This window comes from Capricornis sumatraensis, chromosome 17, assembly GCF_032405125.1.
Source record: "Capricornis sumatraensis isolate serow.1 chromosome 17, serow.2, whole genome shotgun sequence".
NCBI classification, from domain to species: domain Eukaryota; kingdom Metazoa; phylum Chordata; class Mammalia; order Artiodactyla; family Bovidae; genus Capricornis; species Capricornis sumatraensis.
In genome coordinates this window covers 7,488,004-7,506,934 of record NC_091085.1, presented here as the reverse complement: position 1 = coordinate 7,506,934, position 18,931 = coordinate 7,488,004, and the positions used below count along the sequence as shown (strand labels likewise).

Below are 18,931 nucleotides of genomic sequence, written 5' to 3'. Positions count from 1 at the left end.
TTTGTTTCTTTCGGAAATGAACTTACAGTTCTTGCATATGAGCACTGGGCTGGCACAGCAGGCCTCTGTGCACATGGGCAATGTGTTTAGAGGTGTTGCTTAGCAACAATCATTCTGGGATGAAAGATTCCAAACTGTTGAGCTTCCCAGCTGGGAGGTTGTGGCGGGACGGCTCTGGCTTACCTGTAGTGCTTGTGTTGGGTTTAGGGGACTGTGAAGAGCCGAGGGAGAGGTGAGGTGTGCTTAGAGTCCATAGGTTCTGTGATGAAGAAGATTTTTGGCTTCGGGAGTAAGAAGGGTGTGTCGCCCTTTGGCTCCTCGATCAACCTGGTGAGAGACAGTGGTCATGGAATCAACTTCCAGCCCAGGTACCACATCCAAGACAAAGACCTCAGAAAGATCCACAAAGCTGCCATTGTGGGCAACGTAGCCAAAGTGCAGCATGTTCTGTTGTTTGGAAAAAATGGCCTGAACGACAGGGACAAGATGAACAGGTAAGCAGGGTGGAAGGGCCTGGCAGAGATCCCTCCTGTGAGTTTCCCCTCCAAGGCTCCTAGATACCTTCCTGGGATCCAGTACCCCGCAGACTCTATAGGCAGCAAAAAGCCTTAGCTGGTTTTGGACCCACTTATAATTCCTCTTATAGAGCTTTACTGATAGTTTTGAAGTCATTTAACTACATGTTGGTAATCACAGAAATGAAATGAAACATGAATAGCATCTGTTTTTCCTTTCTTCCTCCTGCTTTTTATTTGCATGGGTTAGCATGATGTACTTATGAGTAAAAGCTCTCAAGTTATATAGCCTTCAAGAAATCTTCTGAACTTTCTGGCTCTCACATTTTTTCTCATGTGATCTATGAAAGCACTTCTTCATGGATTGCCTATTGTGGATCATGGCAGTGGAGAGATTTCTGATGTTGTCAATATCTTATTTTTAATGTATATATTTTTTATACTGTAAGGTTATATATTACAGAAAACTGCATAGTGAGCAAAATAATTCCCATGCCAAATCAACTTCTGGATTAAAAATTCTTCAGATACAATTCAATATCCATTTTATATTAGTGTACACTTAGGTATATGTGTTCTTTGATGAAGGACCTTAGAAGACAGCTTTGAAGTTGGAAGCTGGCTGTGTCCTTGCATAGGAAGGCATTTTCTTAGGATGTATGGTCTTTCTATATTTAAAGCAAATCAACATTTCATGGTTTTAAAGATTTTGGGTTACATATGCTGTCTTTAAGTGTTGTGATGAAATTAAAAGTTTTGTATAGTAGAGGAAGATTTGCCCTTCTAGATATCAAAATGTGCTACAAGTGCCCACAAAGTGTTCATTTACTAACGACTGAAAAGATAGATAAATGAATGGAACAGAATGCCCAAACACCCAAATGTATGTAAAACTTTAGAACTTGAAAATGATGACCTTTTCTGTGAGAAATGATAAACTGTGTGTAGATGGTGGAGAAATAACCTGGTAAAAGAGAAAAGTAACTCAATTTTTATCTCACCAAAAAGTTTCAAAGAGTATGTATCAAATATTTCAAATATGCACAGTGAGAAAAGTACCAGAATAAAACTTAGATTCCTATTTATACATTTTTTATCTGCTGACAGAGACCTTCTGCTTTTTCTATTTCTACTGTTTCTTAACCTTAATTTTTTTAAATTGGAGAATAATTGCTTTACAATGTTGTGTTGTGTTCTGCTATATAACATCATAAATCAGTTGTAAGTATACATACATCCCCTTCCTTGTGAGCCTCCCTCCCACCCCAAAGACCTTTCTAAGAATGATTTCAGAAGGAGGAATTCTGGAGTTTCCTGGATTTTGGCACACAAACACAAAGAAACAAAGGAAAAGAAATCTGGATGTTGATTTAACATTTTAACAACACAAACAATTTAAAACTCTCTGTAGATCAAGCTGTCTATAGGCAAGTCAGATTAGCAGACAGGGCTTGTCTTTTTGGCACTAATAGGAATGTGGCACAGATAAAAATGATTTCTCACTTTCAATTTTTTTTTAAGAATTTTTTTTGAGGATTGATATTTTCTGACAACTACCAGCCTTTTCAGAAGTCAAGGGAATCTAGGGAGTTCCTTGGTCATCCAGTGGTTAAGACCCACTGCTGTGGGCTCAGTGTTCAATACCTGGTGGGGGAACTAAAATCCTGCCAGCTACTGGGATATATTGCACAACATGGGGCATATAGCAAATGTCATATGATAACTTTAAATGGAGTATGACCTATAAAAATTGTGAATCACTATGTTGTGTACCTGTAATATATAATAATATGTAATATGCATCATCTATATTTTAATTAAAAAGAAGAAACCTTAGACAAAAAGACCTTATGGTAATTAGATCAACAGGAAAAATGAGAAATGAGCAAACAAAAATGCTACCAATTATAGTTGTACAGACATTATGAATTATACATTTTGTTCCAATGTCAGAGACATTAAAATGTCAGAAAATGAACATATTAGAATCATTGAAGTACATTGTTGTCTCTAATCCTCAAAATGTATCTGCAAAGGAGGTATGGTATCCTTTGACTTCATTGAGATGTTGTCCTTGTAAAATAGTAGTAATAATAATAAGTATGATTATATTATCTAACAGTTACTGAGCTGTTACTTGTGCCAGGAATGGTTCTAAGCTCTTTGTATGGATCTCATTTAAGCATCGCAGTGCTATCCTGTGAGAGAACTACTTCTCTCTCTCCATTTTGTTGTTGAGGAAATTGAGGCACAGAGAGGCTGAGCGACAGCTAAGTGACGGAGTGAAAGTCAAATTCAAACCCAAGTTGAGCTGAATCTCAAGGTAATGGTCATTCAATTCAAGTAAATTGTTCTTTCATTACTGTGTTAAGAGGAGCTAAAGCTAATATATAATGTTCTTTCTCCAGAAGGAAATGAAATATTTGTTTTAGAGCGATAAGAATAGCATGCTATTGAATGTTTTCAATTACAAGAACAATTGTTTGTTTGGAAACAGGAACACTACAGTTTCCTGAAAACTCCTCTTGCTTTCATAGGACTGCCCTCCACTTGGCCTGTGCCAATGGCCATTCAGCGGTGGTAACTCTGCTCCTGGAAAGACAATGCCTGCTTAACCTCTGTGACAATGAAAATAGGACAGTGCTGATGAAGGTATGGGGCAGCGAACCGTGTCCACATGAGGTGGATGTGATTTAACAACTGAGACTATAGTGAATGTATCTCATTTAGATATAGCAAACCAGTGAAGCTTGTGGACCATTTACTTTGAATTCCTAGAATTTACACTCTGTTTCTTGGTGCAACACTTACAGGCCGTAGAATGCCAAGAAGAGGAGCATGCGAATCTTCTGCTGGAGCATGGTGCTGACCCAAATGTCATGGACGTCAGTTGGAACACCACTCTCCACTACGCTGTCTTTTGCCAGAATATATCACTCGCAGCAAAGCTGCTTTCCTGCAATGCCAATATAAAAACCAGGAACAAGGTATATCTCAACTAACTTTATTTACAAAATATTTGCAAAGCATTTTTTTAAACTAGAAGTGTTTTATTTCTAACTATGTAAATAGGTAAACTGAATAGTGTCCATCAAGCCCTGTTACCATGGAAACAACTCCAAAGCCACTGCAGGGGTGGGGAAAAATGTTGGAGCCCACAGAGAGGGCAAAGCTCTGTCTCCTAGCCAGCCGTCTACCCCAGAAGGAAGATTTCCCATCAGAACGTGCCAGAGAGTGGGTGGTAGGCTCGGAGCCCACAAATGATGAAGGCCTGGGGGAAGTGAAGTGATGTGAGGAGTGGCTGCTTCCAGGGGCTCAGGGAATGGGTGCCCCTGAGGGTGGGTGGGAGGAGGAAGGAGACCCAGTGCCCATGAAGGGGAGCCAGGTGAGTGTAAGTGGGCCTGGGAGGCAGCAGGCCTAGAGCCCTGAGCCCTCCAGGACCCTGGTTCTGAGATCCAGCCAAGAGGGTCAGGTCATGTTTGATACCCAGCAAGGGTGTTCACTTGTGCTGGTGACCGCTTGGTTCGTGATGTACACCTCGGGGTCTCCCACGCTCAGCCCCGGGGAGCTGCTCAGTGGGGTTGCAGCTGTACGTGTGGAGCTGGTGGTGGCGAAGCCGCCCCTCTTGCTTTCTCCAGGACACACGTGACGTCCTGCAGCTGCAGCCCCACCAGGAACTCCCTTCACTCTCACAGGTGGGCTCAGTTTTTCATCTTTGGAAGCTCCAGCCTTCCTTGTGTCAAAGTATTTTGAAGAACCAAATTGTCTATGATTTCACTTTAAATCATGATATTTCTCAAGCATTAGAGAATAAAGCATTCCTTTATGTGTTTATGACTGGTATTTGTGATAACACTGCACTTGTTAAAGGTAAAACATTTTCCAAATATTTTCCTCCACTTAAGTGTTTTTTTTTTTTTTTTAGTAATCAGTCTAAAATAACACAGTAAAGCAAAATTTGCCTCAGTAGACTTTGTCTTGAAATTCAAACATAACAAAAGCATTTTACAACATATGAGAAATCTTGCTGCTGTTCACAAATTCCCATTTTATGAAAAATGGTTTATATAAACACAGTTTCTCTCTCATTGCCCAAGTCTTAAGAGGGTAAAAGGAAAGGAAAAGGAGCAAGTGAAAAGTGCAAGCCAAGCTGGAATTTTGGCAGTTGGGAAATGCCAAGAAGAGGATTTATTTATTTAATACTTATTTATTTGGCTGAGCTGGGCTTAGTTTCAGCATGTAGGATCTAGTTTCCTGACCACGGGTTGAACCCAGGCCGTCTTTCCTGGGAGCATTGAGACCCAGCCATGGGACCACCACGGAAGTCCCGAGATTTTGTTTTGTGCTTTTTATTCCCTTCAGTTTATATATTTCTTACACACTTTTCTGTTTTCAGGGAAAATAGTTGTTATTTTGAAAAAGAGTGTGAGTGAATTGTAAACTTGCCTAGGTGCCAGTTTTAAGAAGACTCTGATACAAACAGACTGACAGTGAACAGGTGGTGATTAAGTGGGAATTAAGAGAGAGGAGCTGGAGAAGGCAATGGCGACCCATTCCAGTACTCTTGCCTGGAAAATCCCATGGACAAAGGAGCCTGGTAGGCTGCAGTCCATGGGGTTGCTAAGAGTAGGGCACGACTGAGCTACTTTACTGAAGAGCAAATAACTACCTGATATTACCCTATTCTGGCAGAACCATCCATTTAGATAAGAGTCTAGACTCTGCTCTCCCATCTAGAATGTCTTGATAGGAAGGAAATAAGGGGTTTATAAATAATGAGATCAGGTTGCCTTTTGCTTTTGCTAGTCCCTGTTCTACCACTGTTTACCCAGGAAAATTTAAAAAAACTGAAGTTTTGATGACTCTTGCCTCTTACACTTTTCTTTTTCATTCAAACCTTCATGTAAGAGAAGGAATTGGCCGTGTGAGTAAGAGATGATACTGGAGTGGTTGCTGCACTAATTCTCAGCTATATTCTGCTGGTGAACCACAGTTATTTGGGAAAACTTATTTTTAAAATGTATTAGCCTAGGCTGTTTGCTGTAGATTTTGACTGAGTAAATTGAGGAATGCTTGGGCGTGTGTATTTAGAACTATTCCCTTGAGATTCTGATCCAATCCTTGATGAATAACTATGGAGTGAATACATGCAATTTCTAAATGCACCCTTCACAAAAGAAAGTAGTCTCCTGAAGTGTTGGAGTTTGATCAATGCTAGCTACTTCCATCAGCTCCCTCCTTTCCAACAATATTAGCCTGACTTTTTCTCTGCCCCTGTGTTTGAGACATTAAAAGGAGTATCTTTGACAATATCTATGGGCTTGAACAATAACTCCTTTTCCTTCCAATCACTCATCATTCAGTGACACTCTGAGAGTCTTTAGTGATTTGCTCATGGTGAAGTCACTTCATCTATAGAGTCTGACCCTTTAAGGACTCTGGACCTTCACTTACCGTTCAAGTCATTATGTCAACAGATGTTTGTTACTAACAGGCTTTTCCTGATTGAAGTAATAGTAACTCATGAGCTTTTTTTAGTGTCAGCTGCAGGACAGACTCTTGCAGTTTGTCTGTTAGAATTGCTGATCCCTGGCATAAGCAGATGAGAGATTTAAAACCCGTGAAGTTAGTAACAGTACAGAGGAGAATTGTTTTAAGCATTTATTTTCAGCAGGCTTGGTAACTCATGATCCCTTTTATTAACAATCTAGAAGAATTCTAGAGATAGACTGTAGTTTCAACAGGCAGTAGAAACATTCATGACTGTGAATTATGAGTCTTTTTAAAAGAATTTATGTTTACTTGAATTATGAGTCTTAATAGCCATATTTATTACATATTGGGACCCACACTTTTTGTGAAACATATGATACTAAAGAAAGGAAAAGCTTCACATACCAATATTTGCTTTATACCCTGTTTGGAAACAGCAAACATAAAACCAAAAGTGGGCCGTAAATCAAACATGGCCCTTGGATATGTTTAGTTTACCTCCACAAACTGAGTCAACATTTCAAATTTAGGAGGCTCATGCAGAATTTCAGGCTTCTCCAAGGACCAAATCTAGACCCCCTTGAGTCCTTCCTACTGTTTGGTCTATGTGCAGAGGCCACCCCTTCTGTGTGGGACATGTGTTTTTAGGGTTACAGGTGTCACCTGGCTTTTTCACTTACTCAGGTCATCAGCTTTCCGTCCATAAGCATTTGAGTTTCCAATTTTTGATTGATAGTTCATTTTGATAAATATTTGAAGGTTTTTAAAGACAGTCTAATTAATCTATAATTGATTTCATATCTAAAAAAATCTCTTAAGAAAGGGATTGAATTTTTCAAATTAGAATTGTTAAGTTGGTTGTGGCAGTTTCGCACTGAATAACTCTCACAAATACACAAGATTATAAGAGACAGCACAGGGAGAGCTGGTGGAAGAGCAACTCCCCGAGAAAATGTTGAGCATGTATTTATTGGTAATTTTATGCTGCAATCTTTAACAAAGAGCAGTAAAGCAAGACAGACACCAGAACTTTAGGATTTTGGAAGCTTCCTCCTGGCCGTCTGGAGGTAATCACATGAGAGTCATCAAGAAGGGTCTTTGAAGATAAGGTGGGGAGGGCACTCATTCTGTATGCAGTTAGCATCTAGCTAATGCTGACCTCTCAGCCAGAACGTCTAACTTAAGGAAGGGCAGTGGAAAGAGCAAGCAAGGAAGAGAGAATGAGTAAGATTAAATTCCAGGAGACATTTCTGAGAAAGCAGTAAAACAGGGTTCCTACAGTTGATTTTTTGAAAAAAAAAAAAAAAAGAAAAGAAAAACAATTTCTCTCTTTGCATGTTCATGTAGAGAGTAATATTCCCACTGGAATGTCTGTAAACCTTTGAGTTTACTCATGGTCATCCTTGGAGAGGTTATGCATGCTACAGATAGAATTATATATTTCTGCCTCAGCATTGTCCCTAAAATATGCAGTTGATACAGTAGCTAAATGATACCCGCACCCCCTGCATTGGGAGCTTGACACTTAGCCACTGGACCACCAGGGAATGCCCAGAGGAGGAGCATATTAAAGATAAAGAAGGTGCACAGGGCAGTGAGGAGGGGGCTCTTTTTCATTTACTTTCTGACTTTTATTCTTAAGTTCAGAGAATCTATTGCACGATTTTAATTTCAGTTTAGAAATAGGTTAACTGGTACATTAGAAATGGTTTTCCCTGTTTTACAGGATGACCTGACACCACTGTTACTTGTGATACGTGAAAGGAGAGGGCAAATGGTGGAGTTTTTAGTGAAGAAAGAAACAAATATACATGTGGTTGATAAGATGAAAAGGTACTGTTGTTCTTTTTCTTTTTAAAACCCTTAGTGCTATTCTAGGATTGTAATATCAAGGTTAAATGAATAAGAGGGTTCATTTGTGATCAGCACATCATCACTTGGGTAGAAAATCAATTATTCTGACTAGGAATTATGAGCAGTATATAGCAGGAATGTATAGCAGGATTCATATTCCTTCATAATATTGACTGATGTCATATGCAACCTCTTTTTGTTTGGATGGTTCATCTTGTAATAGTTGAGGGATTTCAAATTAGTTTTATTAGCTTTGTGAAATATGAATTTTGCTTTTTAGTTTACTTCATGACAATATTGAGTTTCTTAATTCTTTTAAAAGAATTCTTTAACCTCTACTTTATATGTAGATATTTTTTTTTTTTCAAGGTGGTAATCTTCTTTTTTTTTTTTTCTTTTTTTTTTTTTAATTTTAAAATCTTTAATTTTTACATGTGTTCCCAAACATGAACCCCCCTCCCACCTCCCTCCCCATAACATCTCAGTGAGTCATCCCCATGCACCAACCCCAAGCATGCTGTATCCTGCGTCAGACATAGACTGGCAATTCAATTCTTACATGATAGTATACATGATAGAATGCCATTCTCCAAAATCATCCCACCCTCTCCCTCTCCCTCTGAGTCCAAAAGTCCGTTATACACAGCTGTGTCTTTTTTCCTGTCTTGCATACAGGGTCGTCATTGCCATCTTTCTAAATTCCATATATATGTGTTAGTATACTGTATTGGTGTTTTTCTTTCTGGCTTACTTCACTCTGTATAATCGGCTCCAGTTTCATCCATCTCATCAGAACTGATTCAAATGTATTCTTTTTAATGGCTGAGTAATACTCCATTGTGTATATGTACCACAGCTTTCTTATCCATTCATCTGCTGATGGACATCTAGGTTGTTTCCATGTCCTGGCTATTATAAACAGTGCTGCGATGAACATTGGGGTACATGTGTCTCTTTCAATTCTGGTTTCCTCGGTGTGTATGCCCAGCAGTGGGATTGCTGGGTCATAAGGTAGTTCTATTTGCAATTTTTTAAGGAATCTCCACACTGTTCTCCATAGTGGCTGTACTAGTTTGCATTCCCACCAACAGTGTAGGAGGGTTCCCTTTTCTCCACACCCTCTCCAGCATTTATTGCTTGCAGATTTTTGGATCGCAGCCATTCTGACTGGTGTGAAGTGGTACCTCATTGTGGTTTTGATTTGCATTTCTCTGATAATGAGTGATGTTGAGCATCTTTTCATGTGTTTGTTAGCCATTTGTATGTCTTCTTTGGAGAAATGTCTATTTAGTTCTTTGGCCCATTTTTTTGATTGGGTCGTTTATTTTTCTGGAATTGAGCTGCATAAGTTGCTTGTATATTTTTGAGATTAGTTGTTTGTCAGTTGCTTCATTTGCTATTATTTTCTCCCATTCAGAAGGCTGTCTTTTCACCTTGCTTATAGTTTCCTTTGTTGTGCAGAAACTTTTAATTTTAATTAGATCCCATTTGTTTATTTTTGCTTTTATTTCCAGAATTCTGGGAGGTGGATCATAGAGGATCCTGCTGTGATGTATGTCTGAGAGTGTTTTGCCTATGTTCTCCTCTAGGAGTTTTATAGTTTCTGGTCTTACATTTAGATCTTTAATCCATTTTGAGTTTATTTTTGTGTGCGGTGTTAGAAAGTGATCTAGTTTCATTCTTTTACAAGTGGTTGACCAGTTTTCCCAGCACCACTTGTTAAAGAGATTGTCTTTACTCCATTGTATATTCTTGCCTCCTTTGTCAAAGATAAGGTGTCCATATGTGTGTGGATTTATCTCTGGGCTTTCTATTTTGTTCCATTGATCTATATGTCTGTCTTTATGCCAGTACCATACTGTTTTGATGACTGTGGCTTTGTAGTATAGCCTGAAGTCAGGCAAGTTGATTCCTCCAGTTCCATTCTTCTTTCTCAAGATTGCTTTGGCTATTCGAGGTTTTTTGTATTTCCATACAAATCTTGAAATTATTTGTTCTAGTTCTGTGAAAAATATGGCTGGTAGCTTGATAGGGATTGCATTGAATTTGTAAATTACTTTGGGTAGTATACTCATTTTCACTATATTGATTCTTCCAATCCATGAGCATGGTATATTTCTCCATCTATTAGTGTCCTCTTTGATTTCTTTCATCAGTGTTTTACAGTTTTCTATATATAGGTCTTTAGTTTCTTTGGGTAGATATATTCCTAAGTATTTTATTCTTTTCATTGCAATGGTGAATGGAATTGTTTCCTTAATTTCTTTTTCTACTTTCTCATTATTAGTGTATAGGAATGCAAGGGATTTCTGTGTGTTGATTTTATATCCTGCAACTTTACTATATTCATTGATGAGCTCTAGTAATTTTCTGGTGGAGTCTTTAGGGTTTTCCATGTAGAGGATCATGTCGTCTGCAAACAGTGAGAGTTTTACTTCTTCTTTTCCAATTTGGATTCCTTTGATTTCTTTTTCTGCTCTGATTGCTGTGGCCAAAACTTCCAGAACTATGTTGAATAGTAGCGGTGAAAGTGGACACCCTTGTCTTGTTCCTGACTTTAGGGGAAATGCTTTCAATTTTTCACCATTGAGGATAATGTTTGCTGTGGGTTTGTCATATATAGCTTTTATTATGTTGAGGTATGTTCCTTCTATTCCTGCTTTCTGGAGAGTTTTTATCATAAATGGATGTTGAATTTTGTCAAAGGCCTTCTCTGCATCTATTGAGATAATCATATGGTTTTTATTTTTCAATTTGTTAATGTGGTGAATTACATTGATTGATTTGCGGATATTGAAGAATCCTTGCATCCCTGGGATAAAGCCCACTTGGTCATGGTGTATGATCTTTTTAATGTGTTGTTGGATTCTGATTGCTAGAATTTTGTTGAGGATTTTTGCATCTATGTTCATCAGTGATATTGGCCTGTAGTTTTCTTTTTTTGTGACATCTTTGTCAGGTTTTGGTATTAGGGTGATGGTGGCCTCATAGAATGAGTTTGGAAGTTTACCTTCCTCTGCAATTTTCTGGAAGAGTTTGATCAGGATAGGTGTTAGCTCTTCTCGAAATTTTTGGTAGAATTCAGCTGTGAAGCCGTCTGGACCTGGGCTTTTGTTTGCTGGAAGATTTCTGATTACAGTTTCAATTTCCGTGCTGGTGATGGGTCTGTTAAGATTTTCTATTTCTTCCTGGTTCAGTTTTGGAAAATTGTACTTTTCTAAGAATTTGTCCATTTCTTCCACGTTGTCCATTTTATTGGCATACAACTGCTGATAGTAGTCTCTTATGATCCTTTGTATTTCTGTGTTGTCTGTTGTGATCTCTCCATTTTCATTTCTAATTTTATTGATTTGATTTTTCTCTCTTTGCTTCTTGATGAGTCTGGCTAGTGGTTTGTCAATTTTATTTATCCTTTCAAAGAACCAGCTTTTGGCTTTGTTGATTTTTGCTATGGTCTCTTTTGTTTCTTTAGCATTTATTTCTGCCCTAATTTTTAAGATTTCTTTCCTTCTACTAACTCTGGGGTTCTCCAATTCTTCCTTTTCTAGTTGCTTTAGTTGTAGAGTTAGGTTATTTATTTGACTTTTTTCTTGTTTCTTGAGGTATGCCTGTATTGCTATGAACTTTCCTCTTAGCACTGCTTTTATAGTGTCCCACAGGTTTTGGGTTGTTGTGTTTTCATTTTCATTAGTTTCTATGCATATTTTGATTTCTTTTTTGATTTCTTCTGTGATTTGTTGGTTATTCAGAAGTGTGTTGTTCAACCTCCATATGTTGGAATTTTTAGTAGTTTTTCTCCTGTAATTGAGATCTAATCTTAATGCATTATGGTCAGAAAAGATGCTTGGAATGATTTCGATTTTTTTGAATTTATCAAGTTTAGATTTGTGGCCCAGGATGTGATCTATCCTGGAGAAGGTTCCATGAGCACTTGAAAAAAAGGTGAAATTCATTGTTTTGGGGTGAAATGTCCTATAGATATCAATTAGGTCTAACTGATCTAATGTATCATTTAAAGTTTGCGTTTCTTTGTTAATTTTCTGTTTAGTTGATCTGTCCATAGGTGTGAGTGGGGTATTAAAGTCTCCCACTATTATTGTGTTATTGTTGATTTCCCCTTTCATACTTGTTAGCATTTGTCTTACATATTGCGGTGCTCCTATATTGGGTGCATATATATTTATAATTGTGATATCTTCTTCTTGGATTGATCCTTTGATCATTATGTAGTGGCCTTCTTTGTCTCTTTTCACAGCCTTTGTTTTAAAGTCTATTTTATCGGATATGAGTATTGCCACTCCTGCTTTCTTTTGGTCTCTATTTGCGTGGTATATCTTTTTCCAGCCCTTCACTTTCAGTCTGTATGTGTCCCTTGTTTTGAGGTGGGTCTCTTGTAAGCAGCATATAGAGGGGTCTTGTTTTTGTATCCATTCGGCCAGTCTTTGCCTTTTGGTTGGGGCGTTCAACCCATTTACGTTTAAGGTAATTATTGATAAGTATGATCCAGTTACCATTTACTTTATTGTTTTGGGTTCGGGTTTATACACCCTTTTCCTGTTTCCTGTCTAGAGAATATCCTTTAGAATTTGTTGGAGAGCTGGTTTGGTGTTGCTGAATTCTCTCAGCTTTTGCTTGTCTGTAAAGCTTTTGATTTCTCCTTCATATTTGAATGAGATCCTTGCTGGGTACAGTAACCTGGGCTGTAGGTTATTGTCTTTCATCACTTTAAGTATGTCTTGCCATTCCCTCCTGGCCTGAAGAGTTTCTATTGAAAGATCAGCTGTTATCCTTATGGGAATCCCCTTGTGTGTTATATGTTGTTTTTCCCTTGCTGCTTTTAATATTTGTTCTTTGTGTTTGATCTTTGTTAATTTGATTAATATGTGTCTTGGGGTGTTTCGCCTTGGGTTTATCCTGTTTGGAACTCTCTGTGTTTCTTGGACTTGGGAGATTATTTCCTTCCCCATTTTAGGGAAGTTTTCAACTATTATCTCCTCAAGGATTTTCTCATGATCTTTCTTTCTGTCTTCTTCTTCTGGGACTCCTATAATTCGAATGTTGGAGCGTTTCATGTTGTCCTGGAGGTCTCTGAGATTGTCCTCATTTCTTTTAATTCGTTTTTCTTGTTTCCTCTCTGAATCATTTATTTCTACCATTCTATCTTCTATTTCACTAATCCTATCTTCTGCCTCCGTTATTCTACTATTTGTTGCCTCCAGAGTGTTTCTGATCTCATTTATTGCGTTATTCATTATATTTTGACTCTTTTTTATTTCTTCTAGGTCCTTGTTAAACCTTTCTTGCATCTTCTCAATCCTTGTCTCTAGGCTATTTATCTGTGATTCCATTTTGATTTCAAGATTTTGGATCATTTTCACTATCAATATTCGGAATTCCTTCTCAGGTAGATTCCCTACTTCTTCCTCTTTGGTTTGGTTTGGTGGGCAACTCTCCTGTTCCTTTACCTGCTGAGTATTCCTCTGTCTCTTCATCTTGGTTATATTGCTGCATTTGGGGTGGCCTTTTTATATTCTGGTAATTTGTGGAGTTCCCTTTATTATGAAGCTTCCGCACTGTGGGTGGGGTTCTATCAGTGGCTTGTCAAGGTTTCCTGGTTAGGGAGGCTTGTGTTGGAGTTCTGGTGGGTGTAGCTGGGTTTCTTCTCTCTGGAGTGCAGTGGAGTGACCAGTAATGGGTTATGAGACATCAAAGGTTTTGGAATAATTTTGAGCTGCCTATATATTGAAGCTCAGGGGAGTGTTCCTGTGTTGCTGGAGAATTTGAGCGGTATGTCTTGTTTTGGAACTTGTTGGCCCTTGGGTGGAGCTTGGTTTCAGTGTAGGTATGAAGGCATTTGATGAGCTCCTATTGCTTAATGTTCCGTGAATTCAAGAGTTCTCTAATGTTTTCAGGCTTTGGATTTAAGCCTCCTGCTTCTGGTCTTCAGTTTTATTTTTACAGTAGCCTCTAGACTTCTCCATCTATACAGCACCGATGATAAAACATCTAGGTTAAAGACGAAAAGTTTCTCCGCATTGAGGGACACTCATAGAGGTTCACTGAGTTACAAGGAGAAGAGAAGATGGAGCGGGTAGTTAGAGGTAACTGGAATGAGATGTGGTGAGATCAAAAGAGGAGAGAGCAAGCTAGCCAGTAGTCACTTCCTTATGTGCGCTCTATAGTCTGGACCGCTCAGAGGTATTTATGGAGTTATACAGGGAAGAGGAGAGGGAGGAAGTAGACAGAGGTGACCAGGAGGATAAGAGAGAGGAATGAGAAGGAGAGAGACAAATCCTGCCAGTAACCAGTTCCTTAGGTGTTCTCCACCGTCTGGAACACACAGAGATTCACAGAGTTGGATAGAGAAGAGATGGGGGAGAAAAGAGACAGAGGCCACCTGGTGGAGAAAAAGGAGAGTCCAAAGGAGAAGAGAGTGGTCAAGCCAGTAATCTCGCTCTCAGGTAAACTTGGGTAGTGAAGTTTGGGTTTTTAAATGTACGAAATTGACAACAAAAACCCTAAGAGCAAAGATTAAAAATCTAGAGTAGAGGTTGGACTTTCAAAAATACAATATTAAAGAAAAGAAGCAGAAGGAAAAAGGAGGAAAGAAAGATAGGAAAAAAAAAAAACAAGAATTATTAAAAAACAAACAAACTAAAAAAACAAAACAAAACAAAAAACCCAAAAAACAAAAAACCACCGAGAACCATCCAAAGGCTATATATTGTGTTTGCCTTAAAAAAAAAAAAAAAAAAATTTCTTTCTTTCTTTTTTTTTTCTTTTTTTTTTTTTAAATAGTAATAGTAGGTTATAGTAATAAAAATTAGAGGAGAAATGACTTAACAATTTAAAAAAAAGGTTAGAAAAAAAAAGAAAAAAGAAAAAAAAAAAGGAATGATTTTAAAAATAGTAAAAATATATCTGGCCCTTCTCTGATGTTTTGGGCCGTGTGGGATCACTTCCAAGGTGGTTCCCTCTGTTTAACTTCTTCCGTTTGCTGGTTTTTTAGACTCACTAGTTCAGTCGCGCTGTGGGGAGGGGGGAGGGGGGATGCTGCAAACAAATAGCACTGTCGTGTGCACACAGTGTCTCCGCCCCACTTGACCTGTCCCTTCTCGTGGCGCACAAACTGCACCGGCTCTACGATGCTCAGCCGGGAACCGTCTGGGGCCGGCCCTAGGCTGCGTGCACTTCCCCGGTCCAGGCCGCTCAGGTTCGGCGCTCAGGCTGCCCTCAGAGGCACAGATTCGGCTGGGACTGTGCTTTGTGCCCTTCCCAGGTCCGAGTAGCTCAGGAGTTTGGCGAGCGCGATCGCCGCGGCTTGTCACCTTTTCTGCCGCTGCTGCTCAGCTTTCTGGGTGGACCGCTGGCGTCCCCCGTGGGGCAGATTGTGACTGTCCAGCACCCCCAGAAGTCTTAGCAAAGAAGCCTGCTTGCAGTTAGGTAAGTAAAGTCTCTCCGGGTCTGCAATTGCCCCTTTCCAGTCCTTACGGCTCTGGCTGCCTGTCCCCGGCGGGGGATGGTCTGCAGCCGGCTTTTTCCGTTCCGTCCTTTGTTCTGTGCTCGGTCCTGGCGGTGTCTTATGTTCGAGCTTTTCGTGCGGTAGCTATCCCACAGTCTGGTTTGCTAGCGCAAGTTAGATCGTTCTGGTTGCGCGTGGGGCATTCCTGCCCGATTCTTACAAAGCACTGCAGCCCGCGCCTCCCGCGCGTCCCTGCCCTGCCCCCACTTCCCAATGGCGGATGCAGGCGTCTGTGCTGCTTTTCCGCTGGGGGAGTTACTGTTGGGCTTGTAATCTCTTGGTGTTAATTATTTCTTTATTTTTCCTTCCTGTTATGTTGCCCTCTGTGTTTCCAAGGCTCTCCACAGACTCGGCAGGGAGAGTGTTTCCTGGTGTTTGGAAACCTCTCTTCTTAAAATTCCCTTCCCGGGACAGGCTTCCCTTCCCGGGACGGAGCTCCCTCCCCACCTCCTTTGTCTCCTTTTTCGTCTTTTATATTTTTTCCTACCTGTTTTTGAAGACAATGGTCTGCTTTTCCGGTTGCCTGATGTCCTCTGCCAGCCTACAGAAGTTGTTTTGTGGAGTTTGCTCGGCGTTGAAATGTTCTTTTGAGGAATTTGTGAGGGAGAAAGTGGTCTTCCCGTCCTATTCTTCCGCCATCTTTATCTGTATCCCATATGTAGATATTTTTATAAGATGCATAGTAAACCTAAAAGACTTGATTTTGCCTTTTGGATAATTCTTGGTTTTAAATTACTTTGTTTGAAGAATGCTGATGTTACTAGGTTGCAAAAGAGTCAGATACAACATAGCGACTAAATAACAACAGCCACAAAAAGGTAATTATTACTCACTGTCACCAGATCCTGTGGGCTCATCAGTTTTTATCCTTTCTCATTTTAGTACATTTTGATATTTTCATTTTTAATGCAGGTAGAAGGAAGAAAGGTAGCTTTGATTGGATAAACAGTTCCTTTAACAAAGACAAGTCAGAGGTGGATGATACAGATGAAAATGATGGGCTTTAGATTCAGGCTAGGTTCAATTCCTAGGTTTCCTACCAATTAGGGTTATCATCAGCAAATAAGTTTCCTGATAAAAAAGGCAAATAGTAATGCATCTTTCAAAGGTGCCTGTGTGTAAGAAAGATTTCATATATAGTATTTCATTTTTAATGCCTATCACATGCTTGTCCACAGCATTAACTGCCATCATGACTATGTTTATTCCCATTATTATCAATATTTTTGATTTAAACCTGCAAGTAGCCTTTCCTTAACCCAACCTCTAGCTGACTTTGAAGCTGAATATATCAGACTAAGGAAGAAATGGGGAATTTATCCCTTAAATAGTCATCTGCCTCAGATAAGTGACCTCAGTATCATTTCTTGTCCATCAAGGACTTTATTATTATTTTTTTAAAAAATATTTATTTATTTGGCTGCATGGGGTCCTAGTTGTGGGAACTCTTAGTTGCAGCATATGGGGTCAAGTTCCCTGACCAGGGATGGAACCTAGGCCCCCTGCATTGGGAGCCTGGAGTCTTATCCACTGGCCCACCAGGGAAGTCCCCATCAGGGACTTTTGAAATAGTAAGTACTCCTACCTGGCATCCCAGTGGGACAGGAGGCTTCTTTTCCTTCCCTTCATTTTAGCCTTGGAGATAATTTGCAAAGATGAACACTTGAGCCTGTAAATGGTCAGTTCTTCATGAAAGGGCAAGGTGTTCACTTGCTAAAGCATATCAAATTAACTGTTTAAGGAAGTCAACTCAACTTCCTGAGTCTGAAGTCATCTCTCTGTTGTTTTAGAACAGCCCTCATACTTGTTGTCAAGTATGAATCAGCAAATGTCGTCAGGCTTCTCCTTCAACAAGGTGCTGACATCTTTTCTCAAGATGTTTTTGGATGGACTGTAGAAGAATATGCTGTTATTGGTGGCTTTAATATGTAAGTGTTCACATTAAAATGCTAGTTCTCACTAAACTGCAGCCAAAAATAATTTTAACTGTTACTTGCTACATGACCAGTGAGAGTTCCAGTTTGGTGCAGGCAGTTTGGAGAATGGTGGTGAGATGTTCCCCCTCCAGAGCTGAAAGCCAAGCAAAGGCCAATTAGCTACTCTTGGCTGTGGGCTTCGTGTGCTTTATCTCAGGACATGTAGACCTTAATCCTTAGAAAGCTTGACATTAGCCATTTCATTCTGAGTGTGACCTCTTGGTATGGCATATGAACAGTGTCACAGTTGTGATATTTCTAACTAGTTCTTTGGGTCTTGAAATACTTAGTTTAGCAGCAAATCCTGTTTTCCCTTAAGGACTTGCCTTTCTATATGCTTCTGCTTGAATTTTCCAAGAACCTGGAGGATTCCCTAAGGTCAACGAGACAGTCCTCTTCCACTAGTCATTTGGAGGGGAGAAAATAGTTCCTTCTCATCATTCTCTTGCTTGCATTGATTCTACTGCTGCAGCACTGCTGCTACAGCTGGTCTTGACAGGGTCTGCTTGGAAGCTGGATCTGGAGTCTGGATGTGGCTCTATAAAGACCTTTAATAAAATCATTTTAAAAGGAAAAAAAAGAAACTCATCCTGCAGTGGGCTCACGATTGACCTTTGCTCCCAGGCCGCCCCTCTGGGTCCAGGTTCCCCAGCCTTTAAGGTGATGCACACGTCAACTTCAGAGTGAGAGCTCCTTTGTTCTCATATATACGCTTGTCACTCAGTCACTATTGCAAACAAAGCACCAGCACCCAGTTCGGGCAGCTGGGCCGCCTAGCTTCCCCTTTCACTCAGAGATCTTATGTGGAGCTCATGTGGAAGCCTAGATCTTCCCGATGAGGTGCCCTTGAGGCTCTTATTTATCTTTTCTGCTAGCAGATGTCAGTGGGGACCATTTTAGGCTGTCAGAGAGGGTCAAGTGCTCCTGTAGAGATTGAGCAGACTTCCCCTTCCCCTTTGTATCTAGACTTGAACCTCAAGGCGGCTTTTTGTCCTGTGGGGGCACCTTTTCTTAGGTCACAGGTTCCCTGTCATCCTTCCCAGAGTAGTGGGTGCCAGCTTGCCTGAGATTCCCTAATTATGCTTGGCCCCTCAAGGGATCTGTTTCCTGTAATAATGAAAATCTTCCAACGGATTTCTGTCTGCCTCCACCTTAAATGTTTTCAGAATCTGCCCCATAAGGAACCCATTCAGCAGAAATCCCTAAATCTCAAGTAAGATAGTTGGAATTCAGAGAGGTAAGCCCTGTCTAGAGCTTGCCAGTACCCACTGTAAGAGTAGGGATATGTCTTCCAAGTGAATTGGAGAGGAACATAGAGATTAAAAATCATTGTCAGAAAGATCTGCTGGTTCAGAGTTTGAGTAGGTAGAGAAGGAAGAGTAGTGGTCCAGGGCAGGTCTTGATTGTGATTAGTTTTCTGCTCTTGGTGTAATTATCTGCAATAATGGGGGATCATTATGTTCTCTAATGTAGTGAATGCCTATGTTATAAATAAATTTAGGTACACATTATCTAAAAGCTGAGATTCCCTACATTACAAACCACAAAGAACAGCTAATCACCAACAGTTT

The 18,931-nt window shown here is 39.8% G+C and overlaps 1 pseudogene; it reads left to right on the top strand.

The window, feature by feature from the left end:
* The first annotated feature begins 264 nt into the window (after positions 1–264).
* Positions 265–18,931, top strand: part of LOC138094028 (ankyrin repeat domain-containing protein 26-like) — a 57,344-nt pseudogene continuing 38,677 nt past the window's right edge.